The sequence below is a fragment of the Plectrocnemia conspersa genome, unplaced genomic scaffold, assembly GCF_051122295.1.
Source record: "Plectrocnemia conspersa isolate PC_06_02 unplaced genomic scaffold, ASM5112229v1 ptg000007l, whole genome shotgun sequence".
Lineage (NCBI taxonomy): Eukaryota > Metazoa > Arthropoda > Insecta > Trichoptera > Polycentropodidae > Plectrocnemia > Plectrocnemia conspersa.
The window spans coordinates 790,419-808,837 of NW_028277171.1; positions in this window are offsets into that span (position 1 = coordinate 790,419).

The following is an 18,419-nucleotide window of genomic DNA, read 5'->3' on the forward strand; positions in this document are numbered from 1 at the left end:
GTGACAGTATAGAATTCTTAAGCATCCTGTGTATGTTTGTTAGCAAAATCCATTTTGTCAATTTTTTGCAAAATTGCGACAAGTATTAAAATTCAATCACTTATAACTCAGTAGTGTTGAATTTCGTCAAAAAAGTCTGTATACATGAAATGTTCAGAAGCCTAAAGTTCATCAGAATAAAATATAAAAAATATATATTTTTGCTTGAAAACAAGCGATGTATCAGTTCGATCGTACCCCCATACTAGCCATTTTGAGACTTTCGGAAGAGTTAACGCTCTTAACTGCTTGGTTTCGAAGATTAAAATTTAAATTTCTAATATCGCATAGAACTAACGTGCAGCCCCTATACGTTATGTTTAAAAAAAATATATAAAATTTTTTTTCAAAATGGCGGCTATCGTAAAAATTCAAAGTGTCATAACTTTGCTAAATAAAATCCTACTGAAAAATGTCGTATGCAAAAAGTGTTTGGAATTTTAATTTGCATATAAAAGCAATTTTTAATTTTTTTTTTTTTAATAAAAACCGAGTCTTACCATATATTGACCGAGACCTCGAACGAGCTTTTATGCGACTCTGCATACAGTTAACGCTCGTATGAGGTTTCTATTTAAGAAATCGACTTGAATTTTTTAAACAAAACAGAGCTTTCAACTATACTTACGATACTATAAAAAAAAATTAAAAATCAAAAAATAAAAGTATTTTTTTTTCAAAACACGTTTAGTGTGATGAGTCGATCGACCCACCATACATACGCTCATAAGATTTTCAATATAGTTAAGGTCAGTGTGAGCTTATTTATACATATTTGAATTTTAATTTTTGTGACAGTATAGAATTCTTAAGCATCCTGTGTATGTTTGTTAGCAAAATCCATTTTGTCAATTTTTTGCAAAATTGCGACAAGTATTAAAATTCAATCACTTATAACTCAGTAGTGTTGAATTTCGTCAAAAAAGTCTCTATACATGAAATGTTCAGAAGCCTAAAGTTCATCAGAATAAAATATAAAAAATATATATTTTTGCTTGAAAACAAGCGATGTATCAGTTCGATCGTACCCCCATACTAGCCATTTTGAGACTTTCGGAAGAGTTAACGCTCTTAACTGCTTGGTTTCGAAGATTAAAATTTAAATTTCTAATATCGCATAGAACTAACGTGCAGCCCCTATACGTTATGTTTAAAAAAAATATATAAAATTTTTTTTCAAAATGGCGGCTATCGTAAAAATTCAAAGTGTCATAACTTTGCTAAATAAAATCCTACTGTAAAATGTCGTATGCAAAAAGTGTTTGGAATTTTAATTTGCATATAAAAGCAATTTTTAATTATTTTTTTTTTAATAAAAACCGAGTCTTACCATATATTGACCGAGACCTCGAACGAGCTTTTATGCGACTCTGCATACAGTTAACGCTCGTATGAGGTTTCTATTTAAGAAATCGACTTGAATTTTTTAAACAAAACAGAGCTTTCAACTACACTTACGATACTATAAAAAAAAATTAAAAATTAAAAAATAAAAGTATTTTTTTTTCAAAACACGTTTAGTGTGATGAGTCGATCGACCCACCATACATACGCTCATAAGATTTTCAATATAGTTAAGGTCAGTGTGAGCTTATTTATACATATTTGAATTTTAATTTTTGTGACAGTATAGAATTCTTAAGCATCCTGTGTATGTTTGTTAGCAAAATCCATTTTGTCAATTTTTTGCAAAATTGCGACAAGTATTAAAATTCAATCACTTATAACTCAGTAGTGTTGAATTTCGTCAAAAAAGTCTCTATACATGAAATGTTCAGAAGCCTAAAGTTCATCAGAATAAAATATAAAAAATATATATTTTTGCTTGAAAACAAGCGATGTATCAGTTCGATCGTACCCCCATACTAGCCATTTTGAGACTTTCGGAAGAGTTAACGCTCTTAACTGCTTGGTTTCGAAGATTAAAATTTAAATTTCTAATATCGCATAGAACTAACGTGCAGCCCCTATACGTTATGTTTAAAAAAAATATATAAAATTTTTTTTCAAAATGGCGGCTATCGTAAAAATTCAAAGTGTCATAACTTTGCTAAATAAAATCCTACTGAAAAATGTCGTATGCAAAAAGTGTTTGGAATTTTAATTTGCATATAAAAGCAATTTTTAATTATTTTTTTTTAATAAAAACCGAGTCTTACCATATATTGACCGAGACCTCGAACGAGCTTTTATGCGACTCTGCATACAGTTAACGCTCGTATGAGGTTTCTATTTAAGAAATCGACTTGAATTTTTTAAACAAAACAGAGCTTTCAACTATACTTACGATACTATAAAAAAAAATTAAAAATTAAAAAATAAAAGTATTTTTTTTTCAAAACACGTTTAGTGTGATGAGTCGATCGACCCACCATACATACGCTCATAAGATTTTCAATATAGTTAAGGTCAGTGTGAGCTTATTTATACATATTTGAATTTTAATTTTTGTGACAGTATAGAATTCTTAAGCATCCTGTGTATGTTTGTTAGCAAAATCCATTTTGTCAATTTTTTGCAAAATTGCGACAAGTATTAAAATTCAATCACTTATAACTCAGTAGTGTTGAATTTCGTCAAAAAAGTCTCTATACATGAAATGTTCAGAAGCCTAAAGTTCATCAGAATAAAATATAAAAAATATATATTTTTGCTTGAAAACAAGCGATGTATCAGTTCGATCGTACCTCCATACTAGCCATTTTGAGACTTTCGGAAGAGTTAACGCTCTTAACTGCTTGGTTTCGAAGATTAAAATTTAAATTTCTAATATCGCATAGAACTAACGTGCAGCCCCTATACGTTATGTTTAAAAAAAATATATAAAATTTTTTTTCAAAATGGCGGCTATCGTAAAAATTCAAAGTGTCATAACTTTGCTAAATAAAATCCTACTGAAAAATGTCGTATGCAAAAAGTGTTTGGAATTTTAATTTGCATATAAAAGCAATTTTTAATTATTTTTTTTTTAATAAAAACCGAGTCTTACCATATATTGACCGAGACCTCGAACGAGCTTTTATGCGACTCTGCATACAGTTAACGCTTGTATGAGGTTTCTATTTAAGAAATCGACTTGAATTTTTTAAACACAACAGAGCTTTCAACTATACTTACGATACTATAAAAAAAAATTAAAAATTAAAAAATAAAAGTATTTTTTTTTCAAAACACGTTTAGTGTGATGAGTCGATCGACCCACCATACATACGCTCATAAGATTTTCAATATAGTTAAGGTCAGTGTGAGCTTATTTATACATATTTGAATTTTAATTTTTGTGACAGTATAGAATTCTTAAGCATCCTGTGTATGTTTGTTAGCAAAATCCATTTTGTCAATTTTTTGCAAAATTGCGACAAGTATTAAAATTCAATCACTTATAACTCAGTAGTGTTGAATTTCGTCAAAAAAGTCTCTATACATGAAATGTTCAGAAGCCTAAAGTTCATCAGAATAAAATATAAAAAATATATATTTTTGCTTGAAAACAAGCGATGTATCAGTTCGATCGTACCCCCATACTAGCCATTTTGAGACTTTCGGAAGAGTTAACGCTCTTAACTGCTTGGTTTCGAAGATTAAAATTTAAATTTCTAATATCGCATAGAACTAACGTGCAGCCCCTATACGTTATGTTTAAAAAAAATATATAAATTTTTTTTTCAAAATGGCGGCTATCGTAAAAATTCAAAGTGTCATAACTTTGCTAAATAAAATCCTACTGAAAAATGTCGTATGCAAAAAGTGTTTGGAATTTTAATTTGCATATAAAAGCAATTTTTAATTATTTTTTTTTTAATAAAAACCGAGTCTTACCATATATTGACCGAGACCTCGAACGAGCTTTTATGCGACTCTGCATACAGTTAACGCTCGTATGAGGTTTCTATTTGAGAAATCGACTTGAATTTTTTAAACAAAACAGAGCTTTCAACTATACTTACGATACTATAAAAAAAAATTAAAAATTAAAAAATAAAAGTATTTTTTTTTCAAAACACGTTTAGTGTGATGAGTCGATCGACCCACCATACATACGCTCATAAGATTTTCAATATAGTTAAGGTCAGTGTGAGCTTATTTATACATATTTGAATTTTAATTTTTGTGACAGTATAGAATTCTTAAGCATCCTGTGTATGTTTGTTAGCAAAATCCATTTTGTCAATTTTTTGCAAAATTGCGACAAGTATTAAAATTCAATCACTTATAACTCAGTAGTGTTGAATTTCGTCAAAAAAGTCTCTATACATGAAATGTTCAGAAGCCTAAAGTTCATCAGAATAAAATATAAAAAATATATATTTTTGCTTGAAAACAAGCGATGTATCAGTTCGATCGTACCCCCATACTAGCCATTTTGAGACTTTCGGAAGAGTTAACGCTCTTAACTGCTTGGTTTCGAAGATTAAAATTAAAATTTTTAATATCGCATAGAACTAACGTGCAGCCCCTATACGTTATGTTTAAAAAAAATATATAAAATTTTTTTTTAAAATGGCGGCTATCGTAAAAATTCAAAGTGTCATAACTTTGCTAAATAAAATCCTACTGAAAAATGTCGTATGCAAAAAGTGTTCGGAATTTTAATTTGCATATAAAAGCAATTTTTAATTATTTTTTTTTTAATAAAAACCGAGTCTTACTATATATTGACCGAGACCTCGAACGAGCTTTTATGCGACTCTGCATACAGTTAACGCTCGTATGAGGTTTCTATTTAAGAAATCGACTTGAATTTTTTAAACACAACAGAGCGTTTAACTATACTTACGATACTATAAAAAAAAATTAAAAATTAAAAAATAAAAGTATTTTTTTTTCAAAACACGTTTAGTGTGATGAGTCGATCGACCCACCATACATACGCTCATAAGATTTTCAATATAGTTAAGGTCAGTGTGAGCTTATTTATACATATTTGAATTTTAATTTTTGTGACAGTATAGAATTCTTAAGCATCCTGTGTATGTTTGTTAGCAAAATCCATTTTGTCAATTTTTTGCAAAATTGCGACAAGTATTAAAATTCAATCACTTATAACTCAGTAGTGTTGAATTTCGTCAAAAAAGTTTCTATACATGAAATGTTCAGAAGCCTAAAGTTCATCAGAATAAAATATAAAAAATATATATTTTTGCTTGAAAACAAGCGATGTATCAGTTCGATCGTACCCCCATACTAGCCATTTTGAGACTTTCGGAAGAGTTAACGCTCTTAACTGCTTGGTTTCGAAGATTAAAATTAAAATTTTTAATATCGCATAGAACTAACGTGCAGCCCCTATACGTTATGTTTAAAAAAAATATATAAAATTTTTTTTCAAAATGGCGGCTATCGTAAAAATTCAAAGTGTCATAACTTTGCTAAATAAAATCCTACTGAAAAATGTCGTATGCAAAAAGTGTTTGGAATTTTAATTTGCATATAAAAGCAATTTTTAATTATTTTTTTTTTAATAAAAACCGAGTCTTACCATATATTGACCGAGACCTCGAACGAGCTTTTATGCGACTCTGCATACAGTTAACGCTTGTATGAGGTTTCTATTTAAGAAATCGACTTGAATTTTTTAAACAAAACAGAGCTTTCAACTATACTTACGATACTATAAAAAAAAATTAAAAATTAAAAAATAAAAGTATTTTTTTTTCAAAACACGTTTAGTGTGATGAGTCGATCGACCCACCATACATACGCTCATAAGATTTTCAATATAGTTAAGGTCAGTGTGAGATTATTTATACATATTTGAATTTTAATTTTTGTGACAGTATAGAATTCTTAAGCATCCTGTGTATGTTTGTTAGCAAAATCCATTTTGTCAATTTTTTGCAAAATTGCGACAAGTATTAAAATTCAATCACTTATAACTCAGTAGTGTTGAATTTCGTCAAAAAAGTCTCTATACATGAAATGTTCAGAAGCCTAAAGTTCATCAGAATAAAATATAAAAAATATATATTTTTGCTTGAAAACAAGCGATGTATCAGTTCGATCGTACCCCCATACTAGCCATTTTGAGACTTTCAGAAGAGTTAACGCTCTTAACTGCTTGGTTTCGAAGATTAAAATTTAAATTTCTAATATCGCATAGAACTAACGTGCAGCCCCTATACGTTATGTTTAAAAAAAATATATAAAATTTTTTTTCAAAATGGCGGCTATCGTAAAAATTCAAAGTGTCATAACTTTGCTAAATAAAATCCTACTGAAAAATGTCGAATGCAAAAAGTGTTTGGAAATTTAATTTGCATATAAAAGCAATTTTTAATTATTTTTTTTTTAATAAAAACCGAGTCTTACCATATATTGACCGAGACCTCGAACGAGCTTTTATGCGACTCTGCATACAGTTAACGCTCGTATGAGGTTTCCATTTAAGAAATCGACTTGAATTTTTTAAACACAACAGAACTTACAACTATACTTACGATACTATAAAAAAAAATTAAAAATTAAAAAATAAAAGTATTTTTTTTTCAATACACGTTTAGTGTGATAAGTCGATCGACCCACCATACATACGCTCATAAGATTTTCAATATAGTTAAGGTCAGTGTGAGCTTATTTATACATATTTGAATTTTAATTTTTGTGACAGTATAGAATTCTTAAGCATCCTGTGTATGTTTGTTAGCAAAATCCATTTTGTCAATTTTTTGCAAAATTGCGACAAGTATTAAACTTCAATCACTTATAACTCAGTAGTGTTGAATTTCGTCAAAAAAGTCTCTATACATGAAATGTTCAGAAGCCTAAAGTTCATCAGAATAAAATATAAAAAATATATATTTTTGCTTGAAAACAAGCGATGTATCAGTTCGATCGTACCCCCATACTAGCCATTTTGAGACTTTCGGAAGAGTTAACGCTCTTAACTGCTTGGTTTCGAAGATTAAAATTTAAATTTTTAATATCGCATAGAACTAACGTGCAGCCCCTATACGTTATGTTTAAAAAAAATATATAAAATTTTTTTTCAAAATGGCGGCTATCGTAAAAATTGAAAGTGTCATAACTTTGCTAAATAAAATCCTACTGAAAAATGTCGTATGCAAAAAGTGTTTGGAATTTTAATTTGCATATAAAAGCAATTTTTAATTATTTTTTTTTTAATAAAAACCGAGTCTTACCATATATTGACCGAGACCTCGAACGAGCTTTTATGTGACTCTGCATACAGTTAACGCTCGTATGAGGTTTCTATTTAAGAAATCGACTTGAATTTTTTAAACAAAACAGAGCTTTCAACTATACTTACGATACTATAAAAAAAAATTAAAAATTAAAAAATAAAAGTATTTTTTTTTCAAAACACGTTTAGTGTGATGAGTCGATCGACCCACCATACATACGCTCATAAGATTTTCAATATAGTTAAGGTCAGTGTGAGCTTATTTATACATATTTGAATTTTAATTTTTGTGACAGTATAGAATTCTTAAGCATCCTGTGTATGTTTGTTAGCAAAATCCATTTTGTCAATTTTTTGCAAAATTGCGACAAGTATTAAAATTCAATCACTTATAACTCAGTAGTGTTGAATTTCGTCAAAAAAGTCTCTATACATGAAATGTTCAGAAGCCTAAAGTTCATCAGAATAAAATATAAAAAATATATATTTTTGCTTGAAAACAAGCGATGTATCAGTTCGATCGTACCCCCATACTAGCCATTTTGAGACTTTCGGAAGAGTTAACGCTCTTAACTGCTTGGTTTCGAAGATTAAAATTAAAATTTTTAATATCGCATAGAACTAACGTGCAGCCCCTATACGTTATGTTTAAAAAAAATATATAAAATTTTTTTTCAAAATAGCGGCTATCGTAAAAATTCAAAGTGTCATAACTTTGCTAAATAAAATCCTACTAAAAAATGTCGTATGCAAAAAGTGTTTGGAATTTTAATTTGCATATAAAAGCAATTTTTAATTATTTTTTTTTTAATAAAAACCGAGTCTTACCATATATTGACCGAGACCTCGAACGAGCTTTTATGCGACTCTGCATACAGTTAACGCTCGTATGAGGTTTCTATTTCAGAAATCGACTTGAATTTTTTAAACAAAACAGAGCTTTCAACTATACTTACGATACTATAAAAAAAAATTAAAAATTAAAAAATAAAAGTATTTTTTTTTCAAAACACGTTTAGTGTGATGAGTCGATCGACCCACCATACATACGCTCATAAGATTTTCAATATAGTTAAGGTCAGTGTGAGCTTATTTATACATATTTGAATTTTAATTTTTGTGACAGTATAGAATTCTTAAGCATCCTGTGTATGTTTGTTAGCAAAATCCATTTTGTCAATTTTTTGCAAAATTGCGACAAGTATTAAAATTCAATCACTTATAACTCAGTAGTGTTGAATTTCGTCAAAAAAGTCTCTATACATGAAATGTTCAGAAGCCTAAAGTTCATCAGAATAAAATATAAAAAATATATATTTTTGCTTGAAAACAAGCGATGTATCAGTTCGATCGTACCCCCATACTAGCCATTTTGAGACTTTCAGAAGAGTTAACGCTCTTAACTGCTTGGTTTCGAAGATTAAAATTTAAATTTCTAATATCGCATAGAACTAACGTGCAGCCCCTATACGTTATGTTTAAAAAAAATATATAAAATTTTTTTTCAAAATGGCGGCTATCGTAAAAATTCAAAGTGTCATAACTTTGCTAAATAAAATCCTACTGAAAAATGTCGAATGCAAAAAGTGTTTGGAATTTTAATTTGCATATAAAAGCAATTTTTAATTATTTTTTTTTTAATAAAAACCGAGTCTTACCATATATTGACCGAGACCTCGAACGAGCTTTTATGCGACTCTGCATACAGTTAACGCTCGTATGAGGTTTCCATTTAAGAAATCGACTTGAATTTTTTAAACACAACAGAACTTTCAACTATACTTACGATACTATAAAAAAAAATTAAAAATTAAAAAATAAAAGTATTTTTTTTTCAATACACGTTTAGTGTGATAAGTCGATCGACCCACCATACATACGCTCATAAGATTTTCAATATAGTTAAGGTCAGTGTGAGCTTATTTATACATATTTGAATTTTAATTTTTGTGACAGTATAGAATTCTTAAGCATCCTGTGTATGTTTGTTAGCAAAATCCATTTTGTCAATTTTTTGCAAAATTGCGACAAGTATTAAAATTCAATCACTTATAACTCAGTAGTGTTGAATTTCGTCAAAAAAGTCTCTATACATGAAATGTTCAGAAGCCTAAAGTTCATCAGAATAAAATATAAAAAATATATATTTTTGCTTGAAAACAAGCGATGTATCAGTTCGATCGTACCCCCATACTAGCCATTTTGAGACTTTCGGAAGAGTTAACGCTCTTAACTGCTTGGTTTCGAAGATTAAAATTTAAATTTCTAATATCGCATAGAACTAACGTGCAGCCCCTATACGTTATGTTTAAAAAAAATATATAAAATTTTTTTTAAAAATGGCGGCTATCGTAAAAATTCAAAGTGTCATAACTTTGCTAAATAAAATCCTACTGAAAAATGTCGTATGCAAAAAGTGTTTGGAATTTTAATTTGCATATAAAAGCAATTTTTAATTTTTTTTTTTTTAATAAAAACCGAGTCTTACCATATATTGACCGAGACCTCGAACGAGCTTTTATGTGACTCTGCATACAGTTAACGCTCGTATGAGGTTTCTATTTAAGAAATCGACTTGAATTTTTTAAACAAAACAGAGCTTTCAACTATACTTACGATACTATAAAAAAAAATTAAAAATTAAAAAATAAAAGTATTTTTTTTTCAAAACACGTTTAGTGTGATGAGTCGATCGACCCACCATACATACGCTCATAAGATTTTCAATATAGTTAAGGTCAGTGTAAGCTTATTTATACATATTTGAATTTTAATTTTTGTGACAGTATAGAATTCTTAAGCATCCTGTGTATGTTTGTTAGCAAAATCCATTTTGTCAATTTTTTGCAAAATTGCGACAAGTATTAAAATTCAATCACTTATAACTCAGTAGTGTTGAATTTCGTCAAAAAAGTCTTTTTACATGAAATGTTCAGAAGCCTAAAGTTCATCAGAATAAAATATAAAAAATATATATTTTTGCTTGAAAACAAGCGATGTATCAGTTCGATCGTACCCCCATACTAGCCATTTTGAGACTTTCGGAAGAGTTAACGCTCTTAACTGCTTGGTTTCAAAGATTAAAATTTAAATTTCTAATATCGCATAGAACTAACGTGCAGCCCCTATACGTTATGTTTAAAAAAAATATATAAAATTTTTTTTCAAAATGGCGGCTATCGTAAAAATTCAAAGTGTCATAACTTTGCTAAATAAAATCCTACTGAAAAATGTCGTATGCAAAAAGTGTTTGGAATTTTAATTTGCATATATAAGCAATTTTTAATTATTTTTTTTTTAATAAAAACCGAGTCTTACCATATATTGACCGAGACCTCGAACGAGCTTTTATGCGACTCTGCATACAGTTAACGCTCGTATGAGGTTTCTATTTAAGAAATCGACTTGAATTTTTTAAACAAAACAGAGCTTTCAACTATACTTACGATACTATAAAAAAAAATTAAAAATTAAAAAATAAAAGTATTTTTTTTTCAAAACACGTTTAGTGTGATGAGTCGATCGACCCACCATACATACGCTCATAAGATTTTCAATATAGTTAAGGTCAGTGTGAGCTTATTTATACATATTTGAATTTTAATTTTTGTGACAGTATAGAATTCTTAAGCATCCTGTGTATGTTTGTTAGCAAAATCCATTTTGTCAATTTTTTGCAAAATTGCGACAAGTATTAAAATTCAATCACTTATAACTCAGTAGTGTTGAATTTCGTCAAAAAAGTCTCTATACATGAAATGTTCAGAAGCCTAAAGTTCATCAGAATAAAATATAAAAAATATATATTTTTGCTTGAAAACAAGCGATGTATCAGTTCGATCGTACCCCCATACTAGCCATTTTGAGACTTTCAGAAGAGTTAACGCTCTTAACTGCTTGGTTTCGAAGATTAAAATTTAAATTTCTAATATCGCATAGAACTAACGTGCAGCCCCTATACGTTATGTTTAAAAAAAATATATAAAATTTTTTTTCAAAATGGCGGCTATCGTAAAAATTCAAAGTGTCATAACTTTGCTAAATAAAATCCTACTGAAAAATGTCGAATGCAAAAAGTGTTTGGAATTTTAATTTGCATATAAAAGCAATTTTTAATTATTTTTTTTTTAATAAAAACCGAGTCTTACCATATATTGACCGAGACCTCGAACGAGCTTTTATGCGACTCTGCATACAGTTAACGCTCGTATGAGGTTTCCATTTAAGAAATCGACTTGAATTTTTTAAACACAACAGAACTTTCAACTATACTTACGATACTATAAAAAAAAATTAAAAATTAAAAAATAAAAGTATTTTTTTTTCAATACACGTTTAGTGTGATAAGTCGATCGACCCACCATACATACGCTCATAAGATTTTCAATATAGTTAAGGTCAGTGTGAGCTTATTTATACATATTTGAATTTTAATTTTTGTGACAGTATAGAATTCTTAAGCATCCTGTGTATGTTTGTTAGCAAAATCCATTTTGTCAATTTTTTGCAAAATTGCGACAAGTATTAAAATTCAATCACTTATAACTCAGTAGTGTTGAATTTCGTCAAAAAAGTCTCTATACATGAAATGTTCAGAAGCCTAAAGTTCATCAGAATAAAATATAAAAAATATATATTTTTGCTTGAAAACAAGCGATGTATCAGTTCGATCGTACCCCCATACTAGCCATTTTGAGACTTTCGGAAGAGTTAACGCTCTTAACTGCTTGGTTTCGAAGATTAAAATTTAAATTTCTAATATCGCATAGAACTAACGTGCAGCCCCTATACGTTATGTTTAAAAAAAATATATAAAATTTTTTTTAAAAATGGCGGCTATCGTAAAAATTCAAAGTGTCATAACTTTGCTAAATAAAATCCTACTGAAAAATGTCGTATGCAAAAAGTGTTTGGAATTTTAATTTGCATATAAAAGCAATTTTTAATTTTTTTTTTTTTAATAAAAACCGAGTCTTACCATATATTGACCGAGACCTCGAACGAGCTTTTATGTGACTCTGCATACAGTTAACGCTCGTATGAGGTTTCTATTTAAGAAATCGACTTGAATTTTTTAAACAAAACAGAGCTTTCAACTATACTTACGATACTATAAAAAAAAATTAAAAATTAAAAAATAAAAGTATTTTTTTTTCAAAACACGTTTAGTGTGATGAGTCGATCGACCCACCATACATACGCTCATAAGATTTTCAATATAGTTAAGGTCAGTGTAAGCTTATTTATACATATTTGAATTTTAATTTTTGTGACAGTATAGAATTCTTAAGCATCCTGTGTATGTTTGTTAGCAAAATCCATTTTGTCAATTTTTTGCAAAATTGCGACAAGTATTAAAATTCAATCACTTATAACTCAGTAGTGTTGAATTTCGTCAAAAAAGTCTTTTTACATGAAATGTTCAGAAGCCTAAAGTTCATCAGAATAAAATATAAAAAATATATATTTTTGCTTGAAAACAAGCGATGTATCAGTTCGATCGTACCCCCATACTAGCCATTTTGAGACTTTCGGAAGAGTTAACGCTCTTAACTGCTTGGTTTCAAAGATTAAAATTTAAATTTCTAATATCGCATAGAACTAACGTGCAGCCCCTATACGTTATGTTTAAAAAAAATATATAAAATTTTTTTTCAAAATGGCGGCTATCGTAAAAATTCAAAGTGTCATAACTTTGCTAAATAAAATCCTACTGAAAAATGTCGTATGCAAAAAGTGTTTGGAATTTTAATTTGCATATATAAGCAATTTTTAATTATTTTTTTTTTAATAAAAACCGAGTCTTACCATATATTGACCGAGACCTCGAACGAGCTTTTATGCGACTCTGCATACAGTTAACGCTCGTATGAGGTTTCTATTTAAGAAATCGACTTGAATTTTTTAAACAAAACAGAGCTTTCAACTATACTTACGATACTATAAAAAAAAATTAAAAATTAAAAAATAAAAGTATTTTTTTTTCAAAACACGTTTAGTGTGATGAGTCGATCGACCCACCATACATACGCTCATAAGATTTTTAATATAGTTAAGGTCAGTGTGAGCTTATTTATACATATTTGAATTTTAATTTTTGTGACAGTATAGAATTCTTAAGCATCCTGTGTATGTTTGTTAGCAAAATCCATTTTGTCAATTTTTTGCAAAATTGCGACAAGTATTAAAATTCAATCACTTATAACTCAGTAGTGTTGAATTTCGTCAAAAAAGTCTCTATACATGAAATGTTCAAAAGTCTAAAGTTCATCAGAATAAAATATAAAAAATATATATTTTTGCTTGAAAACAAGCGATGTATCAGTTCGATCGTACCCCCATACTAGCCATTTTGAGACTTTCGGAAGAGTTAACGCTCTTAACTGCTTGGTTTCGAAGATTAAAATTTAAATTTCTAATGTCGCATAGAACTAACGTGCAGCCCCTATACGTTATGTTTAAAAAAAATATATAAAATTTTTTTTCAAAATGGCGGCTATCGTAAAAATTCAAAGTGTCATAACTTTGCTAACTAAAATCCTACTGAAAAATGTCGAATGCAAAAAGTGTTTGGAATTTTAATTTGCATATAAAAGCAATTTTTAATTATTTTTTTTTTAATAAAAACCGAGTCTTACCATATATTGACCGAGACCTCGAACGAGCTTTTATGCGACTCTGCATACAGTTAACGCTCGTATGAGGTTTCCATTTAAGAAATCGACTTGAATTTTTTAAACACAACAGAACTTTCAACTATACTTACGATACTATAAAAAAAAATTAAAAATTAAAAAATAAAAGTATTTTTTTTTCAATACACGTTTAGTGTGATAAGTCGATCGACCCACCATACATACGCTCATAAGATTTTCAATATAGTTAAGGTCAGTGTGAGCTTATTTATACATATTTGAATTTTAATTTTTGTGACAGTATAGAATTCTTAAGCATCCTGTGTATGTTTGTTAGCAAAATCCATTTTGTCAATTTTTTGCAAAATTGCGACAAGTATTAAAATTCAATCACTTATAACTCAGTAGTGTTGAATTTCGTCAAAAAAGTCTCTATACATGAAATGTTCAGAAGCCTAAAGTTCATCAGAATAAAATATAAAAAATATATATTTTTGCTTGAAAACAAGCGATGTATCAGTTCGATCGTACCCCCATACTAGCCATTTTGAGACTTTCGGAAGAGTTAACGCTCTTAACTGCTTGGTTTCGAAGATTAAAATTTAAATTTCTAATATCGCATAGAACTAACGTGCAGCCCCTATACGTTATGTTTAAAAAAAATATATAAATTTTTTTTTAAAAATGGCGGCTATCGTAAAAATTCAAAGTGTCATAACTTTGCTAAATAAAATCCTACTGAAAAATGTCGTATGCAAAAAGTGTTTGGAATTTTAATTTGCATATAAAAGCAATTTTTAATTTTTTTTTTTTTAATAAAAACCGAGTCTTACCATATATTGACCGAGACCTCGAACGAGCTTTTATGTGACTCTGCATACAGTTAACGCTCGTATGAGGTTTCTATTTAAGAAATCGACTTGAATTTTTTAAACAAAACAGAGCTTTCAACTATACTTACGATACTATAAAAAAAAATTAAAAATTAAAAAATAAAAGTATTTTTTTTTCAAAACACGTTTAGTGTGATGAGTCGATCGACCCACCATACATACGCTCATAAGATTTTCAATATAGTTAAGGTCAGTGTAAGCTTATTTATACATATTTGAATTTTAATTTTTGTGACAGTATAGAATTCTTAAGCATCCTGTGTATGTTTGTTAGCAAAATCCATTTTGTCAATTTTTTGCAAAATTGCGACAAGTATTAAAATTCAATCACTTATAACTCAGTAGTGTTGAATTTCGTCAAAAAAGTCTCTTTACATGAAATGTTCAGAAGCCTAAAGTTCATCAGAATAAAATATAAAAAATATATATTTTTGCTTGAAAACAAGCGATGTATCAGTTCGATCGTACCCCCATACTAGCCATTTTGAGACTTTCGGAAGAGTTAACGCTCTTAACTGCTTGGTTTCGAAGATTAAATCTTAAATTTCTAATATCGCATAGAACTAACGTGCAGCCCCTATACGTTATGTTTAAAAAAAATATATAAAATTTTTTTTCAAAATGGCGGCTATCGTAAAAATTCAAAGTGTCATAACTTTGCTAAATAAAATCCTACTGAAAAATGTCGTATGCAAAAAGTGTTTGGAATTTTAATTTGCATATAAAAGCAATTTTTAATTATTTTTTTTTTAATAAAAACCGAGTCTTACCATATATTGACCGAGACCTCGAACGAGCTTTTATGCGACTCTGCATACAGTTAACGCTCGTATGAGGTTTCTATTTAAGAAATCGACTTGAATTTTTTAAACAAAACAGAGCTTTCAACTATACTTACGATACTATAAAAAAAAATTAAAAATTAAAAAATAAAAGTATTTTTTTTTCAAAACACGTTTAGTGTGATGAGTCGATCGACCCACCATACATACGCTCATAAGATTTTCAATATAGTTAAGGTCAGTGTGATCTTATTTATACATATTTGAATTTTAATTTTTGTGACAGTATAGAATTCTTAAGCATCCTGTGTATGTTTGTTAGCAAAATCCATTTTGTCAATTTTTTGCAAAATTGCGACAAGTATTAAAATTCAATCACTTATAACTCAGTAGTGTTGAATTTCGTCAAAAAAGTTTCTATACATGAAATGTTCATAAGCCTAAAGTTCATCAGAATAAAATATAAAAAATATATATTTTTGCTTGAAAACAAGCGATGTATCAGTTCGATCGTACCCCCATACTAGCCATTTTGAGACTTTCGGAAGAGTTAACGCTCTTAACTGCTTGGTTTCGAAGATTAAAATTTAAATTTTTAATATAGCATAGAACTAACGTGCAGCCCCTATACGTTATGTTTAAAAAAAATATATAAAATTTTTTTTCAAAATGGCGGCTATCGTAAAAATTCAAAGTGTCATAACTTTGCTAAATAAAATCCTACTGAAAAATGTCGTATGCAAAAAGTGTTTGGAATTTTAATTTGCATATAAAAGCAATTTTTAATTATTTTTTTTTTAATAAAAACCGAGTCTTACCATATATTGACCGAGACCTCGAACGAGCTTTTATGCGACTCTGCATACAGTTAACGCTCGTATGAGGTTTCTATTTAAGAAATCGACTTGAATTTTTTAAACAAAACAGAGCTTTCAACTATACTTACGATACTATAAAAAAAAATTAAAAATTAAAAAATAAAAGTATTTTTTTTTCCAAACACGTTTAGTGTGATGAGTCGATCGACCCACCATACATACGCTCATAAGATTTGGAATATAGTTAAGGTCAGTGTGAGCTTATTTATACATATTTGAATTTTAATTTTTGTGACAGTATAGAATTCTTAAGCATCCTGTGTATGTTTGTTAGCAAAATCCATTTTGTCAATTTTTTGCAAAATTGCGACAAGTATTAAAATTCAATCACTTATAACTCAGTAGTGTTGAATTTCGTCAAAAAAGTCTCTATACATGAAATGTTTAGAAGCCTAAAGTTCATCAGAATAAAATATAAAAAATATATATTTTTGCTTGAAAACAAGCGATGTATCAGTTCGATCGTACCCCCATACTAGCCATTTTGAGACTTTCGGAAGAGTTAACGCTCTTAACTGCTTGGTTTCGAAGATTAAAATTTAAATTTTTAATATCGCATAGAACTAACGTGCAGCCCCTATACGTTATGTTTAAAAAAAATATATAAAATTTTTTTTCAAAATGGCGGCTATCGTAAAAATTCAAAGTGTCATAACTTTGCTAAATAAAATCCTACTGAAAAATGTCGTATGCAAAAAGTGTTTGGAATTTTAATTTGCATATAAAAGCAATTTTTAATTTTTTTTTTTTTAATAAAAACCGAGTCTTACCATATATTGACCGAGACCTCGAACGAGCTTTTATGCGACTCTGCATACAGTTAACGCTCGTATGAGGTTTCTATTTAATAAATCGACTTGAATTTTTTAAACAAAACAGAGCTTTCAACTATACTTACGATACTATAAAAAAAAATTAAAAATTAAAAAATAAAAGTATTTTTTTTTCAAAACACGTTTAGTGTGATGAGTCGATCGACCCACCATACATACGCTCATAAGATTTTCAATATAGTTAAGGTCAGTGTGAGCTTATTTATAGATATTTGAATTTTAATTTTTGTGACAGTATAGAATTCTTAAGCATCCTGTGTATGTTTGTTAGCAAAATCCATTTTGTCAATTTTTTGCAAAATTGCGACAAGTATTAAAATTCAATCACTTATAACTCAGTAGTGTTGAATTTCGTCAAAAAAGTCTCTATACATGAAATGTTCAGAAGCCTAAAGTTCATCAGAATAAAATATAAAAAATATATATTTTTGCTTGAAAACAAGCGATGTATCAGTTCGATCGTACCCCCATACTAGCCATTTTGAGACTTTCGGAAGAGTTAACGCTCTTAACTGCTTGGTTTCGAAGATTAAAATTTAAATTTCTAATATCGCATAGAACTAACGTGCAGCCCCTATACGTTATGTTTAAAAAAAATATATAAAATTTTTTTTCAAAATGGCGGCTATCGTAAAAATTCAAAGTGTCATAACTTTGCTAAATAAAATCCTACTGAAAAATGTCGTATGCAAAAAGTGTTTGGAATTTTAATTTGCATATAAAAGCAATTTTTAATTATTTTTTTTTTAATAAAAACCGAGTCTTACCATATATTGACCGAGACCTCGAACGAGCTTTTATGCGACTCTGCATACAGTTAACGCTCGTATGAGGTTTCTATTTAAGAAATCGACTTGAATTTTTTAAACAAAACAGAGCTTTCAACTATACTTACGATACTATAAAAAAAAATTAAAAATTAAAAAATAAAAGTATTTTTTTTTCAAAACACGTTTAGTGTGATGAGTCGATCGACCCACCATACATACGCTCATAAGATTTTCAATATAGTTAAGGTCAGTGTGAGCTTATTTATACATATTTGAATTTTAATTTTTGTGACAGTATAGAATTCTTAAGCATCCTGTTTATGTTTGTTAGCAAAATCCATTTTGTCAATTTTTTGCAAAATTGCGACAAGTATTAAAATTCAATCACTTATAACTCAGTAGTGTTGAATTTCGTCAAAAAAGTCTCTATACATGAAATGTTCAGAAG